The following is a 17,884-nucleotide window of genomic DNA, read 5'->3' as shown; positions in this document are numbered from 1 at the left end:
GTTCTTCCGTTCCTTCCTTCTGCGAGTCCCTAGTTGCTTCAGTTCGAATGGGGGCCAGGGGAGTGATGATCTTCCCACTTCTCGTTGTGACAATGTTTACTTGTGCGCCTCGTGGGTTGTTCTCGGTTTTGCTAGGAAGCTCACCCGGTGACCTTTGGTTTAGTTGTTGAGCAAGTTGCCCAAGCTGCATTTCTATGTTGTGGATGGATGCTTGCTGGTTCCTGAGCATGATTCTTGTTTCTTGGATAGCAACATCATGGTCACTATGTCTTTTCTCGGAAGCAGCCACAAATTTAGTAAGCATATCTTCCAAGCTTGGCTTCCTCTCTTGCACCGGCTCCTGCTTTTGATAAAAGCCTCTCCCTTTTTGTCTATATTTCTCCTCCTTGGCCTTCTTGTACTCTTCGTAAGGCAGCCACTCTTTCTTTTGTTTGTGCCAGTCCTCATCATACCGGTCACCGCTCGAATAACATGCTTTTGCCTTCTTGTTGCCATTCTCATCCAAATCGCAATCTCTAGTGAGGTGAGGTCCATTGCAGTTTTCACAACCCACCCGAATAGCATGGATAGTTTGATCCATTTTGTCCATTCTCCTATCCATGGTTTTTAACATGGCCATGACCGCGGATAAATCTTCAGTAGCAGCATACGCGGCTCCCCTCGTGACATCATTCCTAGGGTTGTGGTATTCTCTAGAGTGTTTAGAGAATTCTTCAATCAATTCTTTAATCACTGGGGGTGGCTTCTTTGTAAGTGGGCCTTGCGAGTCTAGCAACTGCCGGGTTGTGACATTAACTCCATCATAGAAGATGGAAACTTCTTGCTGGCTGTTTAGATCATGGTGTGGGCAGTTTCTTAGCAGACCTTTGTACCTCTCCCATGCTTCATATAAAGACTCTCCAGCTTGTTGCTCAAAGTTTGCAATGGCCTTCTTCAGTTTGGCTATCTTGGATGGTGGGCAAAAGTGATCAATAAATTCTTCCTTCATCTTGGCCCAAGTAGTGACTGATCCGGGGGGAGTGACTTGAGCCAGTCTTTAGCAGCACCCTTGAAGGTTACCGGAAGCATACGAAGTAGTTGAGTTTCGCAGGTTACATTTGGAATATTGAAGTAATCAGCAACATCATTGACTTCATCCAAATGTTTGTAGGCATCTTCATGATCTTTCCCATAGAAAGGTATTTCCTTGAGTGAAGCTAGGATATGACCTTTTAGCTCGAAGGTAGCAGTCGCGGGAATTGTGGGTTGCACAAGTCCCGGGCCATGGTCGTCGCGCATCCTCTTCTTCCATTCTCCCATGGGGATTTCATCAATGTTAGCCATAGTGAATGCTAACTCTTCCTCTGACTCGGTTTCTTGCTCGTACGTTGCCTCTTCTTCTTCCTTGGTCTCGTACCCAATATCTTCTTGAATTGGCTCCTCAATTATCAAAGAAGCGCTAGAAGCTCCTGATTTACTGCTCTTCTTTTTCCCAAAAACAATCTTCAAGTTGGATAATGGTGATTTCTTTGGTATGCTTGAACTCTCCACGTCCTTCCCTTTGTTTCTTTTCAATGCGGATTCGGGGTCGTCAAACGGGGGTACCAGTGGTGTGTTTGCTCCTCTGGTCATGAAAGTCCTGAAATCAATCAAATAAAAAGCGTAAAAAGAACAAAAAGATTGATAAAAATAAAGAAAATCTACTGCTGACTAAACTGCTACTCGCCGAGTAGGTGCGATTGCACTCGGCGAGTATAAGTGGTATTTAAAAAAAAAATTCTAAGTTTTAAACTAACTAAAGCAGATACTAAAACCTAATTACTAATTACAAAATTGCAATAAATGAACTTTATGCAAGTAAACTCACACAAAGGATCGAAAAAATTAGGAATTAGCTTAATTATTTAGAACCGTTCCCCGGCAACGGCGCCAAAAACTTGATGTGTGTAAAATCAACTAGTTTTATCCCTACTTTTTATTAATAAATTGAGCACACAAAGGCAGTGAACCTGTCTTTAAGTGGTATAGATTGATAAGTAAGGTATCGAACTCAGGGAACGGAAAATTAAACTAATAACTAATTTTGACTAAAACAAATAATAAAAGTAAAGGGTTTTTCTCTAGTTTTGCAAGACTAGAAACTTAGACAAACTAAATTAACTAATTAACTAAAGCAACAACTATTCACCAAATTTGATAAAGATGTTTCCATTTAGGTTCAACCAATTCACTCCTATGGTTATTTAAGTTTATGGTAGATTAATTGCTATTGGTTACCAATTATAATAGTTAGGTTCATATTCATTACTCCTAACCCTTAGACAATTAACTAATTTAAGCGTTGATCAAGTGTTAAAAACTAATTAATTCCCTAGATTAATTATTTGGATTAAATAAGATTTGTAATGGTCAATTAAGTTATTAATTCAATTAACCTCTAGTTGATGGTTTCTCAAACAAGCTCACACATTAACCTTCCTATTTTCTTATTAATCTTAGTTTCATAATCATTACTTCTAAGCATATGGGTTAGCATTCACATAGACATATGAGGTTAACAATTAAGTGATGTTCATGCAACCTAATTGCCTTCCAATTAACAGAAAATAGTAGTGATTAATACATAAGGTTCTTTAACAAACTTAATTTAATAAATCACCAATAGACAATTAAGCAAGAATCAATAATCAAACCATAGGAGTTCTTTGGTATTCCCCAAACATAAACAAAAACGAATTTAGCTCATAATTGCAGTAGAAACAAACATAAAAACAAAGTTTACTAAAGCAAACATATTCAATTCCTAAGTCTAAGTGGTAGAATTAACCTAATTGCTTGAATTCTTCCAAATATTGAAGCTTAGGGTTCCTTAGCGTCTTCTGAGTCTCTTAGTAACAGCTAAACCTTCAAAAATCGCCAAGGGTCTCCTCCCATGAGATAAGGATTCGTATTTTATAGATATCCCAAAACAGAGTGTACTCGGCGAGTAGCAGAATCAACTCGCCGAGTAGATCCATACTTATCCGTCTTGAATTAGCAGTCGTATTTATCTTCTGGAATACCCTCACGTACTCGCCGAGTATGGTCGATCTACTCGCCGAGTATATCCCCTTCTTTCACTCTTTGATCTTCAATTGCTTCCCTTTTCTCCTTTTTGCTTCCAAGCATATCTTTTGGACTGAAAACAAAATTCACAACACTTTAAGTACCTTTTGTCCACATTATTCACATAAATAATCAAAAATAACTAATAATATATGCTAAATAATTAACTAATTATGCACATATCAAGTGACATCTTTTGTACCACTGGTACTTGCCACGTTGAAGCTATCAGGTTTATTCAAAGGTTTTGGTACGTATCTGCCTTTGCTTTTCCATGAAGTCCTTTCAGACAAACCTACCGTTTCATCAGCATTGTCAATGGGAGCTGACCAGAAGAACTCGTCACAGCCATCAGCATTGTCTTCGTTCACAATAGGTGTGAGTTCAGCAGTCTGATGTTCGGTTACACCTGTGACCTTGTACACCTTATTTGGAATGGTTCTAACTTTTTGGTATACGACTGCCTTCTCTACAAGGATCGGGGACTTTTGTTGGGACATCCGAGCAAACTCCACAGAATTTTCTGAAATGAGATTTTTATGGTTCTCGGGTTCGTTCTTGACAAATTCTGAACAATCAACCGTGTCCTCTACAGAAATTTCACTCATATTATCGTCCTCATTAAGCTCAAATGCATTTTCAACATCAATTTTATTTTCTGAGCTTAAGTTGACATTCAATGAGTCAAATTTTTGTATGGTTTCGGTTCTTAGCTTCAGTTTATCATTTTCATCCAAAAGGTTTTTGAGCATGTTCTTGTGGTCCTTGGATTTAATGAAAGATTCTATTTTGTCCAGTCCATACATATATGTTGGATTAACATCCTCAGACGAAATAACACTCTCACAATTATATGCTTCAGCATCAATTTCATCTTCCTTAAACTCAAGAAAGGGTAAAATCATGCGATGAATCTTTTGCCCTATTTCACAATTCAAATGAAGCTGAGTAATATTTGTATAAAGACGTTTGGCAATCAAACAAAAAACATTTCGCTGTTTCAAAAGCTTTAAATTGTCTCTTTGCAAATAAATTTTTTCATCTTTTATTTTGATTAATTCCGACTCCTTCAGTTCGATCCACATCCGCCGTTCCTCGCTCTTCGAAGACACCCTGCTTAATTGGTCAGTTAGGTTAGAATTGGTGACCCGAGTTTGAGTTAAACTACTATCTAGATGAGAGATTCTTGAATTAACACTTTTTAATTCTTTTTCATATGAGCATTGTGGGACTTTAAATGAGACAAAAACTGATTGTACCTTCTTGATCAGTTCATCAAGTTCGTTGAACTTCACGCTGAGTGGTTTGGCAATAAAGCACAGATTCTGTTGTTCCTTTGTGCCACCATTCCCACCATCAGTGTTGTATCCCCTCATCTGAGATACGTCGGACACCATTAAGCATCTTCCTCCACTGCTCTCTTCTTTCACTACATAAGCCTTTCCATGTGAAGGCTTCCTCACTTCATCATCTTCGGAGTCGGTTGACCAGACCTCCACACCACCGAACTCATCATCAGCTACCGAACCCTGCACAATTAAAGCATTCATAGGTGGGTTAGCAGCAGATTTCTTCATCCTTAATTCATCAAGCTTTTTCAGCAACACAGCTTCTTCATCATTTTCCTCATCCTTTTCTGCCATCTTTTTGAGGATGCAATCTTTTGCATAGTGGTTCTTTCCTCCACAATAATAGCAGCTCACTCCCGAATCTCCTTCAGCCTTCGGTTCCTTCTTTGACTCTTCAGCCTTCAATTCATCTTTGACTTTTTCAGAGCTATAACTCCCTTGCCAGTTTCGGTTCCTGTTAGTGGGGAATCTCTTCTTGATGAATCTCTTGGGGTTTGACACCATCATAGCATAGTCCTCAGACGTGAGATCATAATCATCCAAGTTGAGATCTTCGTCCTCTATCACCGCTTTGCTTTTCGATAGGAGGGCCAATGAACCTAGACATGAAACCACGTTTTTCTCCTGTAATACGATCTTTCCTTGAGATTTTAGGATGCCCACCAGTTTTGCCAAAGAATAGGATTTGAATTGCTCGTGCGCTTTAACTGTGGACACAACTGCTCTCCACTCAGATCTGAGTCTGTTCAAAAACGTAACCTTCTATTTAATAATCTTCCTTTCGATGTCATGTTTGATCATCTTGCTAAGAAGATGATTGAAGTGATCGAACGTTTGAGTCACCGTTTCTTCTGCTCCTTGGTTGAACTCACCAAACTCAGACAAGAGTAAGGTTTGAATGGAGTGTTCAAGATCTTCGTCTGTAGAGTACAGTTCACGTAGCCTGTCCCATATCTCTTTTGCAGTCGTGCATGAACTTACCAGCCTAAAAGTATCGGATTGAAGAGCAAATCTGATCAATCTTAACGCTTTGATATTGCACTGAAATTTATCTTTTTCGTCTTGCGCTATATCTTTAACATCTTTCAGAAGATCTTTATACTCCTTTTGAGTTTTAATAATCCTTGAAGTTGCTGAATGAGAAAAAGGTCCAGAGATGATTGCTTCCCAGATGAGGTATCCATTATCCTCAGATCCTATGACATAATCTTCAAAGTGATTCGCCTAGACTTCATAATCATGGGTGTACAGGATGGGAATCTTCGTTGTTGATCCAATGTTGTTTGAAATATTGATGGGATTGGATTGCGACTCGTCCATAATTGATCGAATAACCTGTTCAAAGATCAGACTTGTAATATATCAAATTAGGGCAAAAACAATAAATATCGAGATACGTCAATTATGAGATGACAGCTCAATAAATATCAATGAATGCGGAATAACCCTAATCGAAGCTTTTTCACAGAAAAGAAGTGTATCGATTACACAGCCTCCTGCTCTGATACCAATTGATAAGTTTAAAATAAACTTGAAGATCGATTAGATCTATGAAACAGGTAGAGAAATAACCAGATAAACAATAAGAACAAGCAAATGGATCAAAAGGTGTCGAATGACTAATAAACAATCCTCAGAAGAGCTCGATAAAGAACATCAACTGTAGAGGATTTAGGGTTTACAGTAAACAACGAGAATGACGAAAACTCTACCCTACACACATACATGCATGCATATATTTATATTAAAACCCTTACAGTTTATCTAAGAAAAAGGAAGCTAATCTAGATAAACATGGATTGACAAGCCCAAACCGGTTGTAAAACAAAAGGGCCCAAGACGCAACACATTAATCTTCAACACTTTGTGTTCTTTTAATGGTTTTTTTATTATAGTGTGACCTTTGGTTTTCCGTAACTTGAGGACAAGTTCTAGACTCCATTAAAACACATGGTGATCATGAATTAAAATACCAAGTAGGTTACAAACAATTCCTATGATCATCTAATCTTCATAAGTTCAAGAACATGAATATGAACATTCCAAGAATCATAAATTACTCATAAAACTTGTAATTTTCTATAATTGTCATTGTAAATGGATTAAAATAAACATTACACCATCTAAAACAAGTTTTAAAACACCAAAACAGTTTAGGGTAATGTTTCTAGTCCATTTCCAACAACAAAAGTTGAAAATCTACTATCAGGGCCTCCTACTCGTAGAGTGCATGAACCTACTCGACGAGTAGGATGAACGATCACTTGGACTCGTCGATTCCCCCATAGACTCGGCGGGTCCACCACTCAAACAGCAAGTTGTTTCGATTTTTAACGCATTTTTACACAAATAACAAGCAAACAAGCCTAGGCTCTGATACCACTGATGGGTTTAGAGCATTCTAACACTTCCTAAGTGTACATGCAACCCTAATAAACCTTGGATCTATGTTTTTCTAAGATTCACGCAAAGTTGATTTCCAAGGTTCATGATCCTATCTAGCATACACGGGGAACATTTTAACTTAAATGATAGATAGAATAACATACCTTCTTGTTGATTTTGATTCCTTGAAACCTTGTGAGCCTAGCACCCCAAGTGTGATGCCTTAAATGCTTCACACAACACCAAATGCTATGGAGTAAACTTGGAGAGAAAGTATAACACTCAAAAATCGGCTCTAGCCCTCTTGTTCTCCTTAGTGTAACCGATTTTGGGTGATGTCACATGGTTTATATACTGTGTTGCATTAGGTAAACCCTAATGTAACATGACTCTTCATTTCCATGACCCATGGATTAACTCCATGAAGCATCCATGGAATTTCCTATGGGTGGAACCCAACTTGATAATCCATGGATCCTTTTGGCCCACTATATAAGTTAAGGATGATTTACATAATCAACCTATATATTTAATTAGTTATCGTTTGATCACTCAATTACTTCTAAATTAATTCTTGATCAAACTAATTAAAAAATATTATTAATATATCAAAACTTATAATATAGTAATAAACCATAAGTGTTATTTCTCTCATTTAGTTTATCCAATGCATGGTTCCATGCAACCCAAATGGATCATGTCGGGTCGGGTCAAGTACATACCAGAAATAGTTATGAACTTAGACACCTTATCCAACAGCTTCTTCTACCAGAGTGCGATTCCTTCGCTCTACTACTCCATTCTGCTATGGTGTGTATGGAGATGAAAAGTATTGACTTATGCCCTTGGAAATCAGGAAACTATTTAGATGATGATTAGTGAACTTGGTTCCAATTGTCACTGCGGATGCGACGAACTGGTAGTTTGATTTGAAGTTCTAACTCCTTGATAAAATTGATGAGTGCCTGCGGTGTTTCTGACTTGAGTCTAAGAAAGAAAAACCATGTGAAATGTGTGAAGTCATCTACTAAAACCAAAATGAATTTATTGTGATGAAGATTGGCTACAGTGGATGGACCGTAGAGATCAACATGGAGAAGTTCCAGTGGTTCTGAGATTGAGGAGTCGATCACCATAGGATGACTTGCTTTGGACTGTTTGCTACATTCACATGTAGGGCAAAGAGTGTCATTGTGATACTTAAGAATAGGGAGACCTCGGACAAGTTCCCCTGTAACCAGGTTGTTGATATACCGGAAGTATGATGACGAAGAAGAATTTCAGAATGCAATCGCTCTTGTCAGCCAACAATTCAACCGATTACCACCTTCTTCGTCGTCATACTCTGAGTCTGCTTCATATGACTGCGGAGGGTTGTCATATTCGGTGGAGTATGATTGAGAATGAGGAGATTCTGCTACGAGAGCAAGTGGACCACCAAAGTCTGCACAATCTTTGAGTACCGTAGATTCTTGGGCTTGCAGTTCACCGTAGAGCTTATAGAGAGACAGAGAATGAATTTTTCTATCCCCTTGAACAATCATTTTGGCAGTCGTCAAGTGTCTTCCTAAACCATTTAGAAACTGAAGATTTGTTTCATGGTTGCTTCGGACCGTGCCAACATTGGATAGCTTTGTGACTATCAGATTGAACCTCTTAAAGGAATCTTCGAAACTTTCACCCGCATGAGCTTTAAAGTTATTAAACTCATTTAGTACAGTAGTAAGCTTTTTGTCTTGAGCTTGTTCAATTCCTTCATACAGGTTTTTAAGAACATCCCAGATCTCCTTTGCGGACTTGCAATTTATGATTATGTAGAAGTTGTCAGGCGCAACTCCACACAAAATCTCATATAAGGCAATAGCGTCATTTTCCATTTTGTCAAGATTGTCTTTGGTGGGACGATTCAACGCTGGTTAACCTCCTCCTAGTCTGGTTGTTGCTTCATCGGCTTGTACTAGAGTAAGAACAGGAACATGACGCCCTTCAACAGATCTTCATACGTCTGTACCAAGTATCCTTAAATATCTTTCCATTCTCTGGGATCAGTGATGATATTCATTTGTCACAAGTATCGGTGCTCTATTCGAACCACCAACACTGTTTGATACATTAAGAGATAATGCTTGTACCATATTTCCTTGTTTTGAAAAGTTTTTTTTGTTTTTTTAAATGAGCTTTAGCATATAATTAAAACTAATTAATATAACATTATTTTGAAATCTTATATTTTCTATGGTTGTAGTACTTATTCTGGTATCTTTTGTTATCAGAGTTGTCTGTTGGAAGGTTGACACTTCTCTTTTTGGATGTTCACCTATTTAATATGTAAGTTTCATCATTTTTTGATAAATTATTTTTTCTAAAATTCGTGTACTTAAAGATTTTTCTTCATTTAATGTGTTCTAGAGACAAATCGAGCAATGAATTGATATCTCTTAACTAGAATGTCATAAATTCATAAAATGGTTAATGCCTAGATTTGTTGATACTAAATATGTTGCTCTGGTTATTTGTAGTTTACCAATTACCAATTTACCCTCTTTAGTTATGACGTCCTTTCTATAACACACATTAAAGGTAAATGATGCTTCAATTGTTGGATTAAAGAGAACTCTTGGTACCATAAAAATATATCTTGCCTCAAATACCTTCTTGGTTGGACACAACTTGACACTTACTGACATCATCTGAACATGTAATATGTACATTGGTGCGGTGAAACAAACAAAAGTTTTTAACCTATTATTTCTTCCAAAAAAACAGCCCAAGCAAAAGAGACTAAAAGAAATACTTAAACCGAAGAAAAAGAAGTTCCTACTAAAGTTGAAAGTAATGGTGATGAAGAAGAAAAAAAATCAAATAGATTTCATGTTTATTTTTGTATGCTTGATGTTAGCGAAAACATCTTAGGTTGTAAACAATATATTGATTTTTTATAATCATATAATATTTTTATTTTTGTCAATGTATACAACATGTTTCCAAAAGAAAATTATTTGTTGGGCTCTTTTATCAAAAGGAAATCATCTATATTGTCGTTTTGTGCGGATACACCACTAATGTGTGTGTCTATGTATGTATATATATATATATATATATATATATATATATATATATATATATATATATATATATATAAAAGCAAAATCATATTTAAAATTTGAAATCTACCTCTTCTGGTAAACAAAACCATAATTCTAACACATGTCCCTATTCTACCATTTTACAATGACACGTGTCACCCTTATGAATAATTCCTACTAAATGAATCATAATTCAATAAACATTAATTGTAACCCCGATTCTTTTTTATCAAATTACTGGATTCTCTGTTTCAAATAACATTCAAATCCCATGTTTGTTGGAACACAATAGCAATTTCAGTTCAAATTGTTTGGTTACAAATCTTATCTAATTTTGAATCTTCTCAAATTTTCAAAAAATCCCAAAAAATCAGCATTTTGAAATTAATATTCTAAAAATAAATATTTCTGACTCCATTTATATTTCATATCAGTAACACGTCTTCAACTTTCATTCCAGTTGTCGAATTTACTGTGCCTCCTCATATTCAAGAATATGATTTCTGCAGAGGAGACATCATAACAAATCGGGTTAGCTCATCATCATGAACCAATAATTATAACCTTTTTCGAAAAATAAACTCAAGATTTCTGCTTATTAGTAGTTGTTTTCATCTTCAAAAACCAATACTTATAACCTTTTTCTGAAAATAAACTCAAGATTTTTGCTTATTAGCAGTTGTTCTTATATGTTTATTGAAATACATCCTACTTGACTCAGTAGTTTTCTGCTTCAATTTCTTTATAAATAAACTCAATATCAAATCCTACATTGAATCCATAACTCCTTTTTCTACAAAATTTTAGAAAGATGCTTTAAAAAAAAAGTAGAAGTATCCCTTGCAGTAATGTGTATTGCAGTAACTGTAGATTGCAAATATGATACAGAAAACAAAATGAAAGTAAAAAAAGCTTACTTATATTTTATATTTGTTCATGTAAACTGAATGCATTAAGGGTAAAAGAGTAATTTTTATTATTCGTATATGTTTATGTTAGTGTGTATGTATCTATTTATGGTTTTGGTATATCTATCCCATTGTTATACCATGTTGCTACTAAATGGAGGGATTTAGAAGTAACAGGATGTAGAAAGGGTATAACTTTCAAAGATTTTTTTTAAATGTTCATTTTTTAGCATCCTACTTTCATACAAAACTTATATTTTTATAATCTTCAAATACATAAGGAAATTGATGAAATCATTCAGTTTAGAGAAAAGTTAGTTACTTTTTTTTTTGTTTGTTTTTTTAATATATTCCAACTATGGAAATGTGTAAAATTAGCAACCTACTTTGGAAAATATCTAAATAAAACATATTTATAAATTTTCACCAAACTACGTTGCTATTTTTAGGTTTATTTTCTTACTTTTCTTATAAAAAATATTCATTTTTATTTTATCTTTTGGTCATTTTTTTGGTTACATATAACAGCTAAATGGCATTAGTTAAATATTCATATGCTTATATTGTAGCATTATATTAATTTTTAACCTTCAACATACTTATTTCTTCTAACTACAACCTTCTAACTTTTATAACATGTTAAAAGGAATCGTACTTGAATCTCAGTACTTTGTTGAATAAAAGTAAAAATACTTTTATAACATGTTAAAAAACAATAAAAATACTGTTGTGTTACCCTTTGTAACAAAACAATTTAATTTTTTATAGAATTGAACTTTAAACTAACCCCCAGATTAAATTTTCACCGATTCTAAATAAGCACTCCAAAATTGTAACATTCTTGAAATAAAACAAAGCAGGAAACCTATTGAAAATGAAATTACATAAGCATGAAAATGTCCAAATCTTCTACAAATAGCAAAAAATCTGATTTTACGTTTTCTTCATTTCGCCTAAAATTCATAAGTTCGATAATATGTCATGAGTACCGCCACTTCAAAGCAAAATCACAACCACAACACCGCCATCTTCACCATTTATCTTCATAAAAAATTCGATCGTATTTCATCTGATTCCATGTATACTCTTTCACTTATATCTAATAAAATAATCGGACATGCATGCTTCCTTTATCAAGATCAGCCCTAAAATTAAACCTCTAAAATATTTTTGAAAATCGGAGATATAGAGATTAAAAACCATTTGATGAAAGTACGACTCATATTACATCGTTAGAAGTAATACGTTGCTTATTTTGATTTACCAATTGAAGAGGAGCTTCTTTTTACCGGCAGAACAAATATTCAGATAGGGTGCTCGCATTAGAATCTCAAACCTCATTTAGGGTACAGTACCTAAGGGGAAAAATCGTAATGTGCCAATATAATTGGATTTTTTATGCTCATTTGCAATATTACACATTTCTATTCTAATAAAAAAATAGGTTTAATCTCATATTGACAAGTCTTATCCAATTAGAATCCCTCACTAATCTTATATATCATTTATCATGCCACTTGTCAACCTATTAATTATTTGTTTCAAATTTTGAATTTTGAATTTCTCACTCTAATTTTATTAAATTAATAATTGATTTTTCATTTTAAATTTCAAAATTTAAAATTTATCCCTTTAATTATATTAAATTAATAACATTAGATTAAAAAATAAAATAAAATTAATATAAAATATAAAATGATATAACTCCATATATTTATATAAATCAATGATTATAATAATATATAACTAAAAAATATCTCTTAGATAATAATTTATTTAAAATAATTGATTAATAATTTTGATTTTTTAATACAAAAATTTAATTAATTTTATAACCGTGGTTATCACGGGTTATAAACTAGTCTTATAATAATTTGGGTATACATAACCTTAATAATTTGCGTATAAATAACCTAAGTTAAATAATTTAATTACATTTTCTAATGATGTTTCTTTTGCAATTAACTCATTGATTTTAAATCTTATCATTAGATTATATCGTTGTAAACGGTTATAGGTTTGTTACGCGTTATAAAATTAAGTTGAAAAACACGAATCAAAACAAGATAAATTCAAAATCAATTTGCAAAACATACTTATTGATCTTTTTTTTTTTTTTTTTTTGTTATTAATGATCAAAATATATAAAATTTTGTAACCCTTGTACAAAATACGTAACCGTTTTCAAAATTTAAAGGATATGTAAGCATTTTATTCAAACAAATACGAACATACAACCATTCTGAAATGTATGATTGATAACTATTAATCGGCTTTCTTAAATTTAATTTTTTTGTTATTAATGATCAAAATATATAAAGTTTTGTAATTCTTGTACAAGGTACTTAACGAATTTCATATTTTAAGGGATATGTATACATTTTGTACAAACAAGTACAAACAATTTGCAAATACTACTTAATGATTTTTAAATTTTTTTTTTTTTTTTTTTGTTATTAATGATCAAAATATATAAATTTTTTTAACTCTTGTACAAGGTACATAACCCGTTTCAAAATTTAATGGATATGTAAACATTTTGTACAAACAAGTACAAACAACTGTTCTGAAATGTATGATTAATAACTATTAATCTGTTTTTTTAGTAATATTTTGTAATTACATGAGGTATTTGTATTTTTAATAATATTTTGTGAGAACCATTTTTTTTCATAGGTCAATTATATGTTGTTTTATCCATAGTAAAGAATAGAGAATGATTGAAATTATTGTTTCATTTAATTAATAATATTTTCAATGTTATGCACAAAGAAGTATTTCAAAATCTATGTTGAAATATTTTATTTATCAAATTAATTTTGATTACTTACAATTGAGAATCTGATGCTTTTTTATAGTTATTAATTTTTTTTGTCTATATAAACTTTTTAATTATATGCATTGTGGTTTTCACGGTTTATAACCTAGTTAATATATAAATAGTACTTATTTATTTACGCGTGGATTTTTTTTCCATTGCTTTTTAAGGATTGCTTAACAGATCTTTTTTGTTATACTTGCCATACGCTTACAGCTCATTTTTATAATTTTATTTCCTTTTATATTTTTTTATTGTTTTAATTTAATAATTTTAACTATCATGCTATATTATCTTTTTTTTCTAGGTTCTAAAAAACTCGTCACGATTCAGATATTGCGTGTTATTGCTCTAATGTTTGTACCTGCCGTTTTGACTTATATATGAATATAAAAATGATTAATAGTTGAAAATACATATAAAAATATTAATTATATACAAAATTCTCATCTTCGTTTAACGTCGTTTCTTTGTTTTTATCTAAAAATGTTGGTCACCGACCAACCTTACAAATGGTATAGTTCACCAAAGCTTGAAAAAACTTCAGGTTTGACATTATATTATTTAAAACTTTGGTCTTTTTATAATGATTCTCATTTTTTTATTAATTATTTTTAACTTGGAATTTTAATTATATTTTATACGTCATTTTATTAGTAAACAGTACGATTTGTTTTCTTTAGTCACATCTAACTTTTTCTTTTTTGATATTATTTAACTTATATTGTTTTTAAAACTGTGCTAGCAACTCCTTCTTTTGCACGTTTACATTAATTAAATATTATCATAAATTACTTTGTGTGCTAATTGGGGCATTCCCGTACATTGCATACTTTTCATGGAAAACGCCCGGTACATAATCATGCGTTTCAGCGTTTGCAGTTGCAATATTGACAAAATTGCAAAAATGTTCGGGTGTTTCTTAAAATTGTAGGATTATGGTTAAAAAAAGTTTGATGGTAAATCAGTGGTTCAATTTTAAATACCTCATGTGTTTTTGGTTTTTATAGTTGATATTTTTGTACAGTTTCGGTCTATAACCTACCTGAAATCACAAAAATACTCTTAACTATTTTTTTTTTTGATTTCTTTTAATTGTATTCTTACTATATAACTAAAAAGTAAGTATAAAATAAAATTTCATCACTCTTAAAGACATTAAATCTCTCTCTCTCTCTCTCTCTCTCTCTCTCTCTCTCTTCATTGTGTTGGAGAGTGGACTACCATCGTTATTGAACCACCACCACCAGTTAGACTTCCACCGACACCCTCACTTACCCAAACGACCTAGCATCCCTTTCGGAAAAAATGAGATATGTAATGGAAAGTCAGAAAAATGGGATATGATGTCGTGGTAGAAGATGGTGTAGCTCGACGAAGCTTTTGAGTTTTCAGTTGTCGTTCTTCATCTTTCAGTGATGAGGGTTTTTTGCCGCCACCACCACATTTTTCAACTTCTGTAAATCTCTTTCCACCGCCACCATTCTCATTTTCTAAAATCCTAATGTCGCCGCCCTTGGATAAGGGTTTTGGTTCGAGGTCTGGTTAGGGTTCTCCATAGGGATGTGATGGTACCAGCTAGGGATAGTCATCGACGGACATTTCCGACAACCTAGCGCCGCCGATCTATTCTTTAAAACTGTTGATATGTTCGATTTAGATTGGGATGGGATGCAAACTCAGGTCTCCGTGAATGCTGAGAAGATGGTGAAGCTCGACGAATAGTGGTGGTAGAGGATCATCAACTTAAGGAAAGAGATGTGAGGGTGGATATGGGGGATGAAGGTGGTTGACGACGAATGGTGGTGACAAATGATGTTGGGGGTGGGGTTTAATTTTTGGGTTTGAGCACCCCATACAGTAATTTGGGCAATTAGTACGTTTATGATCACTCAGTTTAGATCTAAGGAGGAAAAATGAGTTGTTAACGGTGGTTTTCAACTTTCTTAGTGGCTTCCGGCGAGGCAGGGTGAGAAAGGACGATATGGGTGGGGTGGATTATGAAAAATAGTGGTGGTGAACGATGGTATGGTGGCTGCTGGTGAACTTTTACTGGTTTAATAATTGAGAGATGGGGGTACGGGTGATGAAAATGGAGGTGGTTGGTGGCAGATGGTGGTGGTTGGAGGAGAATGGTAGTAGTTGGTGGCGAATGATGGTGGTTGGCATCCATTAGGGGTGATGATTCTAGTGAGTGTATATGTATGTTTATGTTGAGATGGACGCAAGAGAAAATGGTAGGTGGGTCATTTTTTATTTTTTTGTAAGTTAAAAAAATATAAATTAAATTATTTTTGTATTTATAAAGAAAATGAAAAATAAAAATTATAAGGGCATATTCATCTTTTTAAGTGTACATGGACCAAAAATAATAGAGAACAATTATTAATAAAGGAACCAATGAACCAACCTAAAACGTCGAAATATAAAGCGATCAACGACAAAAGGAAGGGTTGTAGACTTTTACAATGGACGTACATTCACCGGATTATAACAAAACACACTTACTTTTTCTTAATTTAATTTTTTTAGGCCATGTTTTTTATATAAAAAAAACCAATATACAGTTTTTCGTGAATTTACGTCATCTTTCCATAGAGATTCATATTGATATATAAAAATGATTTTTTTTTTAAAAACCTACTTCATTTTCTTTGTTTGTTGAAAACTAGGTGTATTTTTTATAGAAAAAAAATTAATAAATATATCAACATTCATAATTTTTGGTACTCTTTAAACATAGATTCATAATGATGTTAAAAAAAATCGATATTTCAGTTCAGATTTACATTGTGAATATGTTCATATTCATATTGAGAACATATTCACATTCACAGTGTCCATAATAGTAAGTCAGATTCACAATGTGAATATGAACTAATCGAACTTTTTCACATTGTGAATGTTAACAATTGAAATATTTACAATTTAGATTCATAGTGAGAAGCTACACTAATCGATGTTTTTTTAGTCGGTGGTGATGTTTATTAATAGACTACAAAAAAATAATATTTTTTTGTATAATTGTATTTTTTTTTTGATAAAAATAAACTTAAATATTGAACAAACTAACAAAATGAAGTTGGTTTTTTCGAAAAAAAAAAAATCATTTTTTATATATCAACATGAATCTCTATGGAAAGAGAACGAAAAATTGATAACGTTTTTTTTTTCGATAAAAAATATGGCATAAAAAAATTTTAAACGAAAAAAAGAAGTGAGTGTTTTGGCATACATCTGCATTTTTTGGTATAATCTGGTGTGTGTGTGTCCAATGTACAAGTGTACATGTATTTCGTTGGCCGTTGATCATTATAATTTTTGACGCTCACAATTGGTTCTTTGGTTCTTTGTTAATGATGGTTCTCGATTGAACATCACCATATATATATATATATATATATATATATATATATATATATATATATATATATATATATATATATATATATATATAGATATATATATATATATATAGACACACACACACACACAAGTAGATTCATGCGAAAACATAAATATTTCGCGAAAACTGTAAACCATATTTTATCTTAAAAAAATCAAATACATTGACTATAAAAATTAAATTTAATAGAAATAAATTAAAGATAGTAAGTTTACATTGAATTGTTTTAAGATAATACATATTTAAAGGTTGTTTTAACAACTATATTTTTTTTTTCACGTCCTTAAACACTTTTAAATTCATGTTTTTGTAATAAAAATATCAAAAATCATGCTTTGCTAATATGAAACAGTTTCTCATGTATCATCGTTTATCATCATGTAGTTCGAAGTTTGGATGGATTATTGTCCAAAATATAAGGTTGAGGTGGTACAATTTCATAGTTTTTTTTTTTTCCGTTTTCGCAAGCTATTTGCATTTTCGCATGAACCCTCCCCCCCACACACACACACACACACACACACATATATATATATATATATATATATATATATATGACACTTCTAGTCCCTCCTTCACTTATTCTTTTCAATTCAAGCCCAAAATTAACCAAACAACCCCCAACTTTCATATTCCATTACAATTCAAGTCCAAAAGTTACAATTTAACCCCCAATATTTATAATATAGCTTTTAACACCCCAATGTGTACACCCCGCTAATTAATATGATATAGGGCAAATAAAAAATAAAATATAAAAATTACATCTCAAAGTTTTAAATATTATTTATTTATTTATTTATTATTTAATCACTTATTTTATTTTAAACGAAATGTTACAATGGATG

At 32.8% G+C, this 17,884-nt stretch overlaps 1 non-coding gene across 1 annotated transcript; it reads left to right on the top strand.

Annotated features, from left to right (window-relative positions):
• Positions 1-833: 833 nt before the first annotated feature.
• LOC145003584 (small nucleolar RNA R71) lies at positions 834-940 on the top strand. Its single transcript, XR_013662039.1, has one exon. It is a non-coding gene; the product is annotated as a small nucleolar RNA R71 (small nucleolar RNA).
• The last annotated feature ends 16,944 nt before the right edge of the window (positions 941-17,884 follow it).

Source organism: Lactuca saligna, chromosome 6 (assembly GCF_052625555.1).
Source record: "Lactuca saligna cultivar CGN05327 chromosome 6, ASM5262555v1, whole genome shotgun sequence".
Taxonomy (NCBI): Eukaryota; Viridiplantae; Streptophyta; class Magnoliopsida; order Asterales; family Asteraceae; genus Lactuca; species Lactuca saligna.
The sequence above is the reverse complement of the archived record's forward strand: the minus strand, read 5'-3'. Positions and strand labels throughout refer to the sequence as shown.